The 11546-nt window shown below is 41.2% G+C and overlaps 1 long non-coding RNA gene across 1 annotated transcript; it reads right to left on the bottom strand.

The window, feature by feature from the left end:
- Nucleotides 1–2058: 2058 nt before the first annotated feature.
- Nucleotides 2059–8990, bottom strand: LOC135514766 (uncharacterized). The gene is made up of 3 exons (XR_010451727.1): nucleotides 8855–8990; nucleotides 8561–8691; nucleotides 2059–4435 (listed from the first exon to the last, which is right to left on the bottom strand). It is a non-coding gene; the product is annotated as an uncharacterized LOC135514766 (long non-coding RNA).
- Between the last annotated feature and the right edge of the window lie 2556 nt (nucleotides 8991–11546).

An 11546-nucleotide genomic window follows, 5' to 3' on the forward strand; every position in this document is an offset into this window, starting at 1 on the left:
ATCACAGAAAATGCCAGTTATGTTTTCATTTTAATGTCTCTGGAGTGGCTATGCTGCTTCCAGTACAGAGTCTATGGCCAGATCAGGGCCAGAGCGTTTCAAAATCTGAATGAACCGATGATTGTGGCTGTGTGACACAATACAGTGGTCCAATGCATTTGTAGCTTGTATGAGTCTGACAAACAGGCTGACAATGCATAACTATCAAAGGCAAAACAAAATCCTCAAATGTTTTACATGAGAAAATATTAACTTGCTCTTTTCCCCTCAAGCTATCCCCGACTCCATCCCAAACACACAAGCCATTGAGCAGTGCATACCCAGCACTAAGATGCACAAACAAAACATACCCTATATGCCTGAAGAAATGAAGACAAATTCACACATACACAATGAAATATGTGACTGAGTCAAAGGTGAAGTGAAACTTTAAAGCTACGAAAATATCAAGCCGTTATTTCCACTCACTGGGGTTTCCCGATATGCAAATGTGTGTTGCAATAGAGCAAACTCAGTAATGGTGGAAATGATAAAGTGAGTTTCTGACCTCACGGGCCCTGGTACAGAAGTGATGATATAATGATGTAGAAAGAAGCTTCTAATAGTGTCCTAATTAGTTCAGACGCTTTGAATACTTAATATCAGTGTGCGGCAATTTGAGAGGATGGCACTGCCACTGAGTCACTTCATCAGCAACGTCTAATCTTTTTGTGCAGTTTTTAACATTAAGGGACCTCTCTCTCTCTCTCTCTCTCTCTCTCTCTCTCTCTCTCTCTCCCTCTCTCTCTGTCTCTCTTTCCTGCTGAATAATATGCTTCGCCATTGATTGGCTCGGGGAAGGATAATTAGCTTGCATCGGATTATAGCCACTTTAGTTTTATTTACTCCAAATAACAAGAGAGAAATAGAACGCGTGTCTTATTTATTCAGCTGGCGTGACATCACAGAACTCTGGCGATGTTCCAATGTTCCATACATCGCCCCACTACATTAAACATGAAATTGATGCATATTTGAATTAAGATGACTCAAAAGGATTTAACGGTCAAGATGGTATAGTTTAGGAGTATATTAAGCAATCAAAGCTGAATATATGCTGTCAGGGAGAAAGGGGGCACGGCCCAAAGCTTGTTCAGGCCAATTCAATTACCCCTGGCCGTGCACTAATAGAGTAGACTAACCTCGCAAGGGGTTACTTTAGGACCACTCTGCTGACTAGTGCTTCTTGTCTACATGATCTAATTTACTAAGACATGGAGCTATTGATTATGTTTGCATGCCAGAGGAAAACCTTTTTCAGATGCTGCACTCCTTAAGTTGCCATCTGGCGTTGGCTTAAAACGAGCTAAACGGACAGTTCTAGCTGTGTACAAGGTAAGGGTTAATTATGTTACCAGAGATAGGCCATGTAAGGTAAGATCAACTATTGGCTGTGTCTTCAAGCACTGGGGTCAATACAAAAATCAATGGCATTACTTGAGGTGCCTGCGCTATTTTTTTAATGGGGTATTTTCTTATCAGCCATTGAATGAACTGAGGTCAAAAGGGTTGCGTTGACCATAAACCATATCGATGCCTTCTCTATGTAGCTGCATTTCTTTGCAATATTGCACATTTTTCTATTCCTTTCTCAACCTATGTGTAGCTGTGGACACAACCCTCTTACCTAGAGTGTCTGTGCTGTCAGCAAGAGTGCTCTATTTTAGGCTTTATCTAGAGTAGGGCCTGGCGAAAACAGGGCCCTAAAGCTCTCGCTGCTGGAGATAAGGGAGACAGGGACACTGTAACCTGTGTGTACGGTCGACCAGGGTGGGTAATGGATGGCAGGATGGCTGCTCACTGCAATCAAACAGCTTCCCACAGGATACTGGAGCTCGATGGAGGATGGATGGATCACACATGCCACTAGCCAGGTCCTTAAATTAGTCTAGATACCACAGGAGGTTGGTGGCACCTTAATTGAGGAGAACGGGCTCGTGTTAATGACTGGAGTGGAATGGTATCAAATACGTCAACAACATGGTTTCCAGGTGTTTGATGCCATTCCATTTACTCCGTTCCGGCCATTATTATGAGCCGTCCTCCCCTCAGCCACTACCTGTGCTAGATACAGCCTCAAAACCCCCTCTACATTAGCTACTATAGCCCTGAAATGATAATAGATTCATGCATGAATTGTCTTCTCCCCAAAACACAAACACAGAGACTTACAGTGGAATGTCATGTGACATAGGAATAGCAGTGAAAACAAAGAAAGAAACCGCTCTGTTCGCTACAACCCCCAAATCTGAATTCCGAAGAGGGCAGATGAAACATTCACATAGCCAAGTCAAACTAAAGCCAAGTCAAAGAGAATAGACCTTGGAGACACAGACACACATACAGACAGACCGCCCTCCTTCACCATCAAAACCCTCGTCACAATACAGAGTGGAGAGAACCAGATGAGACCAGTCAGAAAAGCCCAAGTCTCGGCCGATAGACAACATTGCCTCTATTTGACAGTTTCATTTTGAAACCCTATTGTTGCAACCAATGTGTATTATATTAATCAGCCTTGGCATTGAAATAACACTCTGCATAATCTCAAACAATAAAACGGAGCGACGCTTCTCTGTGAGAAAGCAGCCACCAAAAATACATTTGAGAACCGATTTCCCCCTTATGGCGTTTACTTCTCCTGTATTGTCATCCATCCTTTCTCCACATCTCGTATTCCTCACTTGTTCTCCTCTCTGTTGCTTCGACAGCCAGGCTTGACACGGAGGAGCCGTAACCTAAGCTGACATTTCTCTTTGTACGTCCAGTAAATGTACGAGCTGTTTCTAATGAGCAGGAGGGGTATTTTTCTTTGGGAAAATGCAGCTATGATTATTAGAGGGTTTGACCGATTAATCGTAATGGCCAATAAATTAGGGCCGATTTTAAGTTTTCATAACAATTGGAAATCTGTATTTTTGGACTCAGATTTGTCAAATTTAAAAAATATATATTTTTACACCTTTATTTATCCTTTATATAACTAGGCTAGTCAGTTAAGAACACATTCTTATTTTCAATGACGGCCTAGGAACGATAGGTTAACTGCCTTGTTCAGGGGCAGAATGACAGATTTTTACTTTGTCAGCTCGGGGATTCAATCTTGCAACCTTACGGTTAACTAGTCCAACGCTCTAACCACCTGATTACATTGCACTCCACGAGGAGCCTGCCTGTTACGTGAATACAGTAAGAAGCCAAGGTAAGTTGCTAGCTAGCATTAAACTTATCCTATAAAAAACAATCAATCAATCATAATCACTAGTTAACACCACATGGTTGATGATATTACTAGTTTATCTAGCGTGTCCTGCATTGCATATAATCGATGCGGTGCGTATTCGCGAAAAAGGACTGTCTTGCTCCAATATGGACCTAACCAGAAACATCAATGCCTTTCTTAAAATCAATACACAAGTATATATTTTTAAACCTGCATATTTAGTTAATATTGCCTGCTAACCTGGCTCGTTGCGAACACTGTGAAGACTATTTCTTCCTAACAAAGACAGCCAACTTCGCCAAACGGGAGATGATTTAACAATAGCGCATTTGTGAAAGAAGCACAATCGTTGCACGACTGTACCTAACCATAAACACCAATGCTTTTCTTAAAATAAATACACAGAAGTATATATTTTTAAACCTGCATATTTTGCAAAAAAAATCCAGGTTAGCAGGCAATATTAACCAGTTGGAATTGTATCACTTCTCTTGCGTTCATTGCACGCAGAGTCAGTGTATATGCAACAGTTTGGGCTGCCTAATTTGCCAGAATTTTACGTAATTATGACATAACATTGAAGGTTGTGCAACGTAACAGGAATATTTAGACTTATGGATGCCACCCGTTAGATAAAATACGGAACGGTTCCGTATTTCACTGACAGAATAAACGTCTTGTTTTCGAGATGATGGTTTCTGGATTCGACCATGTTAATGACCTAAGGCTCGTATTTCTGTGTGTTATTATGTTATAATTAAGTCTATGATTTGATAGAGCAGTCTGACTGAGCGATGGTAGGCACCAGCAGGCTCGTAAATCAAATCAAATTTATTTATATAGCCCTTCGTACATCAGCTGATATCTCAAAGTGCTGTACAGAAACCCAGCCTAAAACCCCTGGGTTTTTTCCTAGGCCAAAACCTAGGAAGAAGCAAGAAACCTAGAGCGGAACCAGGCTATGTGGGGTGGCCAGTCCTCTTCTGTCTGTGCCGGGTGGAGATTATAACAGAACATGGACAAGATGTTGAAATGTTCTTAAATGACCAGCATGGTCCAATAATAATAAGGCAGAACAGTTGAAACTGGAGCAGCAGCATGGCCAGGTGGACTGGGGACAGCAAGGAGTCATCATGTCAGGTAGTCCTGAGGCATGGTCCTAGGGCTCAGGTCCTCCGAAAGAGAGAAAGAAAGAGAGAAAGAGAAAATTAGAGAGAGTACACTTAAATTCACACAGGACACCGAATAGGACAGGAGAAGTACTCCAGATATAACAAACTGACCCTAGCCCCCCGACACATAAACTACTGCAGCATAAATACTGGAGGCTGAGACAGGAGGGGTCAGGAGACACTGTGGCCCCATCCGAGGACACCCCCGGACAGGGCCAAACAGGAAGGATATAGACCCACCCACTTTGCCAAATCACAGCCCCCACACCACTAGAGGGATATCTTCAATCACCAACTTACCATCCTGAGACAAGGCTGAGTATAGCCCACAAAGATCTCCGCCATGGCACAACCCAGACAGGAAGATCACATCAGTGACTCAACCCACTCAGGTGACGCACCCCTTCCAGGGACGGTATGAAAGAGCCCCAGTAAGCCAGTGACTCAGCCCCTGTAATAGGGTTAGAGGCAGAGAATCCCAGTGGAAAGAGGGGAACCGGCCAGGCAGAGACAGCAAGGGCGGTTCGTTGCTCCAGAGCCTTTCCGTTCACCTTCCCACTCCTGGGCCAGACTACACTCAATCATATGACCCACTGAAGAGATGAGTCTTCAGTAAGGACTTAAAGGTTGAGACCGAGTTTGCGTCTCTGACATGGGTAGGCAGACCGTTCCATAAAAATGGAGCTCTATAGGAGAAAGCCCAACCTCCAACTGTTTGCTTAGAAATTCTAGGGACAATTAGGAGGCCTGCGTCTTGTGACCGTAGCGTACATGTAGGTATGTACGGCAGGACCAAATCAGAGAGATAGGTAGGAGCAAGCCCATGTAATGCTTGTAGGTTAGCAGTAAAACCTTGAAATCAGCCCTTGCTTTGACAGGAAGCCAGTGTAGGGAGGCTAGCACTGGAGTAATATGATCACATTTTTTGGTTCTAGTCAGGATTCTAGCAGCCGTATTTAGCACTAACTAAAGTGTATTTAGTGCTTTATCCGGGTAGCCGGAAAGTAGAGCATTGCTGTAGTCTAACCTAGAAGTGACAAAAGCATGTTTTAATTTTTCTGCATCATTTTTGGACAGAAAGTTTCTGATTTTTGCAATGTTACGTAGCTGGAAAAAAGTGGTCCTTGAAATGGTCTTGATATGTTCTTCAAAAGAGAGATCAGGGTCCAGAGTAACGCCAAGGTCCTTCACAGTTTTATTTGAGACGACTGTACAACCATTAAGATTAATTGTCAGATTCAACAGAAGATCTCTTTGTTTCTTGGGACCTAGAACAAGCATCTCAATTTTGTCCGAGTTTAAAAGTAGAAAGTTTGCAGCCATCCACTTCCTTATGTCTGAAACACATGCTTCTCACGAGGGCAATTTTGGGGCTTCACCATGTTTCATTGAAGCATGAATGAAGCATTCATTCAAATAGCACTTTCGTGTGTTTTGCCGGCAGCTCATCGCTGTGCTTCAAGCATTGAGCTGTTTATGACTTCAAGCCTATCAACTCCCGAGATTAGGCTGGTGTAACCGATGTGAAATGGCTAGCTAGTTCGCGGGGTGCGCGCTAATAGCGTTTCAAACGTCACTCGCTCTGAGACTTGGAGTGGTTTTTCCCCTTGCTCTGCAAGGGCCGCGGCTTTTGTGGAGCGATGGGTAACGCTGCTTTGAGGGTGGCTCTTGTCGATGTGTTCCTGGTTCGAGCCAAGGTAGGGGCGAGGAGAGGGATGGAAGCTATACTGTTACACTGGCAATACTAGAGTGCCTACAAGAACATCCAATAGTCAAAGGTATATGAAATGCAAATCGTATAGAGAGAAATTGTAATATAATAACTACAACCTAAAACTTCTTACCTGGGAATATTGAAGACTCCTGTTAAAAGGAACCACCAGCTTTTAAATGTTCTCATGTTCTGCGCAAGGAACTTAAACGTTAGCTTTTTTATATGGCACATATTGCAATTTTACTTTCTTATCCAACACTTTGTTTTGCATTATTTAAACCAAATTGAACATGTTTCATTTTATTTTAGGCTAAATTGATTTTATTGATGTATTATATTAAGTTACAATAAGTGTTCATTCAGTATTGTTGTAATTGTAATTATTACAAATTTAAAAACAAAAAAAAATCGGCCGATTAATCGGTATCAGTTTTTTTTTTGGTCCTCCAACAATCGGTATCAGTATCGGCGCTGAAAAATCATAATCGGTCGACCTCTAATGATTATGTAAAGTTATTGTCTGTGTTTTTGCGGCAGGTTACCTGAGGTTATGGAATGTCAGATTTACTTCAGTCAGAGATTGGACTATCTAAGAGACTGGACACATTCAGAGACATACTTAAAAACACCATCCTTTCTTCCTCCCTTCCTTGAAGTAATTATCTCATAGACGCAAGCAAGGGCTTTCTCTAAGGGCTCTCAGAAATGTAATAGAGCAGAGACATATATCGAGATATGTATATACAGAAGGATATACAACTTTTCAATGGAGGAACTGGGAGACATGTGCATACAGAGACCGAAATATTACATTTGGTTCAGAATATCCATGTACTATCCAGTCACCTTAACATTGGGGAATTTCAGATGAAGCACCACTTGGGCAGGTAATCATATCAGTACATTGTAAAAGTTAATTAGTTCTGCTAACGCAATCTTTTTGGTGGCAACTCGCCGCCTTTAACCATTCGAGTAAACCAACTCAAAGTATGTCAATACTTAAAGTAATAAAGTCACCCATATGGTTATATTTGTAAATTCTAAACGCTTAACTGTTTTGTGTTTTATGGATTTTTTCACACTAAATTGCATTATGGATTCTGAATTATAATGATTGACGTTACTTGAACATGAATATTTGTTGTAGGAAACATAAAAATGTTAGGTCCCTTCTACTTAAATTATTCATCTTCGTTACACATTTTTTGTCAAGTGTAAGTAGTTCTGATTAGTAACGTTCAGTTGTCATGTCTTAATGTTGTTGTATGTATTTGACAACTTGTCATTTGAACCCACCTTAGCAAGCATTGTTGAGCACAGTACTCATTCCAATAAGCTGTAATCGTTACAGGATACTGCATTAGCCTCTGTCATTGAGAATGGTGCAGATAACCTTCTTCTTCGTCTTCTTCCGTACTGAAGTGTGAGGCTAGTCATGGCCTGCCTATATTAAATTCCCTTAATTATTCCTGTTCCTAAAATGAAAAAAATTCCCCACTAACTAACCCTACACCTTTATACCACTATTTTATGAAAATTAGAATCACCACACCATTAACTCTTCTGCAGTGAAATATCGTACACCCAGGTACTTCTCTGCAGCTGCCACGTACACTCATTAAAAACCCACTACCCCGTTCCATTACTTTGACCCTATCTGTTCCTGCACCATGCCAACAGTCTGGGAGGATGGGACACCACCACTCAACACACCCTGGAACTCTTCTGAAGTCAAATCTCGTATACCCAAATATGTCTCTGCAGCTGCCACCACAACATCTATTCTCTGTGATTTACGTTCCATTTCTGCAGTTCAGTTGATAACCATCGCTATGAACGCTAAAAAGCCAACCTTACTGAAGCATGAATCCCTAATTGCCCTATCCCTCTGTGCTTGCACAAATCTACTACACACCCTTGACCCATATTCCTCTACTTTCTTCACTGCCTCAGCATATGACACTGGCTATCTCCACTTGCCTCTCTCGCAACCGGACTCTTCCTATCCCTTGAGCACCCCTACAGTTGACACACACAACTTTATCCACCAAAACTATACAATCCTCAGTTTTTATTATATACATTGTTTTAAATGTTATTTTACGAGTTAAGTTGACTGAGAACACATAATTTACAGCAATGACCTGGGGAATAGTAACAGGGGAGCTAATTAAAAGCTGGGGGTGATTCGGTGGTTGTGATGGTATGTGGGCCAGATTGGGAATTCTGTTCCATGACTTCCTCACACGTCCCACATCTTGGAATCTCCCTTCTACACACTGAAACAACACAGTGGATTCTGTGCCAAAGCTCTAACAGGATACCTGATATATCCTAGCATGACTTTGCCGGGTAAAGACACAAAACTCAAAAGGACTGACAGTGACTCCTCTGTTTCATCACGCTCCTCACCAGGTCTGCGTCGCAACAAACGGCGGGTGTCACAAACGCCAGGAATTTTCAACTTCAATTGTTCCACCTCCACGCTACACCAGAAATCACTCCTTTCAATGGTGCTCTCTTCCTAAGAGCAACGCAAGCACCTGGTCAGAAGAAACACAACCAAATATCCCAAGTCAACTTCAAGTTACCTTCTCTGATTCAACTGCACCCTTTCTCACCCACCAACCACCAGAAACAGCAAATGTATCTGCCAAAGGGCAAGGGTCCACTTTCTGAAAACGTTTCACTACGATTCTTCTTTACCATGTCTGGCGCCATTCTTCCTCAACACACATCTTTCCACTGCGCTCGGCTCTTCTTCTTCGCTGTCCATAACCACATCTAGCCATTCACCACACTCTCCTTGCACCTTCATCCACACACATCCTCTGAGCCAGTTATCCACTCCCACGTCACCTGTTTGATGGTGGAAATGGCTTGTCTCATTATTGAATGTCAATTTACTTGACGGTTTTGATATCCATTCATCATGATCAATTACACCTCATAGCACAACAAACTGCTTAATTTTATTTTCGAAATATACTTTTCTTTCTTCAAACATGCATATACCATCGTGTAAAAGTATTATAAAGTCTAAAAATGTTGAACTACCCACAGTCCTCTAAAAACAGATTCACCTATCACTATTAGAGCTGCATTATGTAACTTGTTGGGCGCCAGACAAAGTTCGCAGAAATGTGAGTTATAGATCTCATCTATAGATTATCATTGAATGCAAGTCTAAGAAGCTGTTCTGTGTGCACTTTTTCTATTCTTCCCATTTTCAAGTTTCATTTTTGCATCTTTTTCTTTCGGTTTTGTACACCAGCTTCAAACAGCTGAAAATACAATATTTTTGGTTATACTGTAGAGAAGATATTTCACAGTGGTTTAGATGGTACAATGATTCTCTCCACTATACTTTCTTGTTTTGTCACATAAACTGAAATTAGGCAAACTATTATAATGGCAGAGCAGTAAATGGCAGAGCAATTTCTGCATAGTGCATCTTTAAGTATTAATAACTTGCAAAAACGTAATAATTCTACAAATAAATCAAGTGTTTTTTACTCAAATATCAATGTGTCTGATTACTACTTAATTATTTTAAGTAAAGACGTCAAACATAATAGAATCAAGTAAGAACTACTTACTTTAATAAATGTAAGATTGACTTTAAAATATTAAATAATCTAACGTGCAAAAACTACATTTTAGATTAGCAGAACTCAGATAAATAAAGTTAGATTTACTCAATAACCTAATATTTGTTGAGAATACTCCAAAACATTAAGTAATAAGAACATCTGAGTCAGTGCCCCTTATATGATTTGAGTTCTACAGGCAGTTGGAGATGTTTGAGTAACCACTACTCAATTGCTTTAATGAGTTAGGCAATTACTTTCTACACTGTAAGAGACCAGGGACTTATTTAAATTCGGTGAGAGAATATCATGTTTCCATTGGTGTATTAAAACGAGAGTTAGGATAATGTCAATCTATTTCCTTAATAATGAATCCAAGTGTTTGACGTGGGGGAGGGGACCAGTAACTTTATGATCAAACTTTATCAATGTAGCATCACCAGTCATTTTTTATACTTTGGTTATCATACTTTGATCTGGTTTCATCCAGATATCATCTCATTTCATGAAAAATATGGATTTGGCTGTTCATGACCTTTAACATATGTAGGACTACGCCACCTCAGGAGGCAGAGGACAGCTGTCACTCCATGGATTAACATTGAAATGACTGAGATAAGCAGGGACCAGGAGTTTTTCCTCACCATGTATTATAAGCTGACCAGGAAAAACTCCAGACCCAAATTGTACAGCATTTTTCTCCATCAGGTAACATGGTCAGGAACTCCTGGCCCTATGATCTTAAAGGCCGCGCAGACATCCCAAACTCTAGTGTACTAGGCCTTTAAAGGGGCAATCTGCAGTTGACTTATAAATGAACGATATGTACCCATTGATTCTTGAAGAATATAACTTATAAAGGCCTCATGAACTTAGTTCAACTGTCACACAAGCTCAACAAGCAAAATATAAGCTTATTTTACTCTAAGCTTTGTAAACAAAGTCAATTGAAACAAACACTATGTAGAATTAAAACATGGTTTAAACGATCATGATGATATCATGGATGGTCAGTCCTTGCATCCATAGCTCCGTAAATGGATTGCTCTTGACCCAAGAGATGCTGCATGCATGCAGACCCGGGGCCACAGCAGTCCTCCTTTGGTTTCAGCCACGGATGGCTGAGTTAGTGAGGGGAGGACTGAGAGCAGTGATGACGGCCTCTGAGCAACTGTGTTTGCATCCCAAATGGGATGGGTGCCTATTCCCTACACTCTTAGAACTAGTGGGGACTCGAGGAACCCTGGAGATCCTCAAGGAACCCCTGGAGTTCATCAGGGAACCATTGCTAGTTCATATTTGCACCTTCGGTTAGTTGAGTGGTTCTTGGAGGAAACTTGAATGGTTCTTGGAAGATGGACTCTGGGAAGATTAGTCCAAATGAGGACTAAAAGAGATCCTAATCAAATCAAATGGTTCAATGGGTTCCTGTTGAAACCCTGGAGTAGAGGCAAAGCTCAATCTTTTTTTGGCCTCCCATCATTCCTGTTCATGTCATCACATTTTAAGGTTGAGCACTGACAGTTTTGTAGCTTTAATGACACTAACCGAGGTGTATGAATTCCTGAAGGAGCTTATCCAAATCCCAAAGTTGGAATAGTTACCATCACATTTACATTTTAGCAGACGCTCTTATCCAAAGCGACTTTCAGCAATGAGTGACCACATTTTCATAATTGTTAGTACTGATCCCCCATGGGAATCGAACCCAAAACCCTAGCGTTGCAAGTGCCATGCTCTACCAACTGAGCCACAGGGGACCACAAGTGATGGTATGTGGTATCTGTATCTGTGTCGAAATAGCAGTA

Source organism: Oncorhynchus masou, chromosome 26 (genome assembly GCF_036934945.1).
Source record: "Oncorhynchus masou masou isolate Uvic2021 chromosome 26, UVic_Omas_1.1, whole genome shotgun sequence".
In the NCBI taxonomy this organism is placed as follows: domain Eukaryota; kingdom Metazoa; phylum Chordata; class Actinopteri; order Salmoniformes; family Salmonidae; genus Oncorhynchus; species Oncorhynchus masou.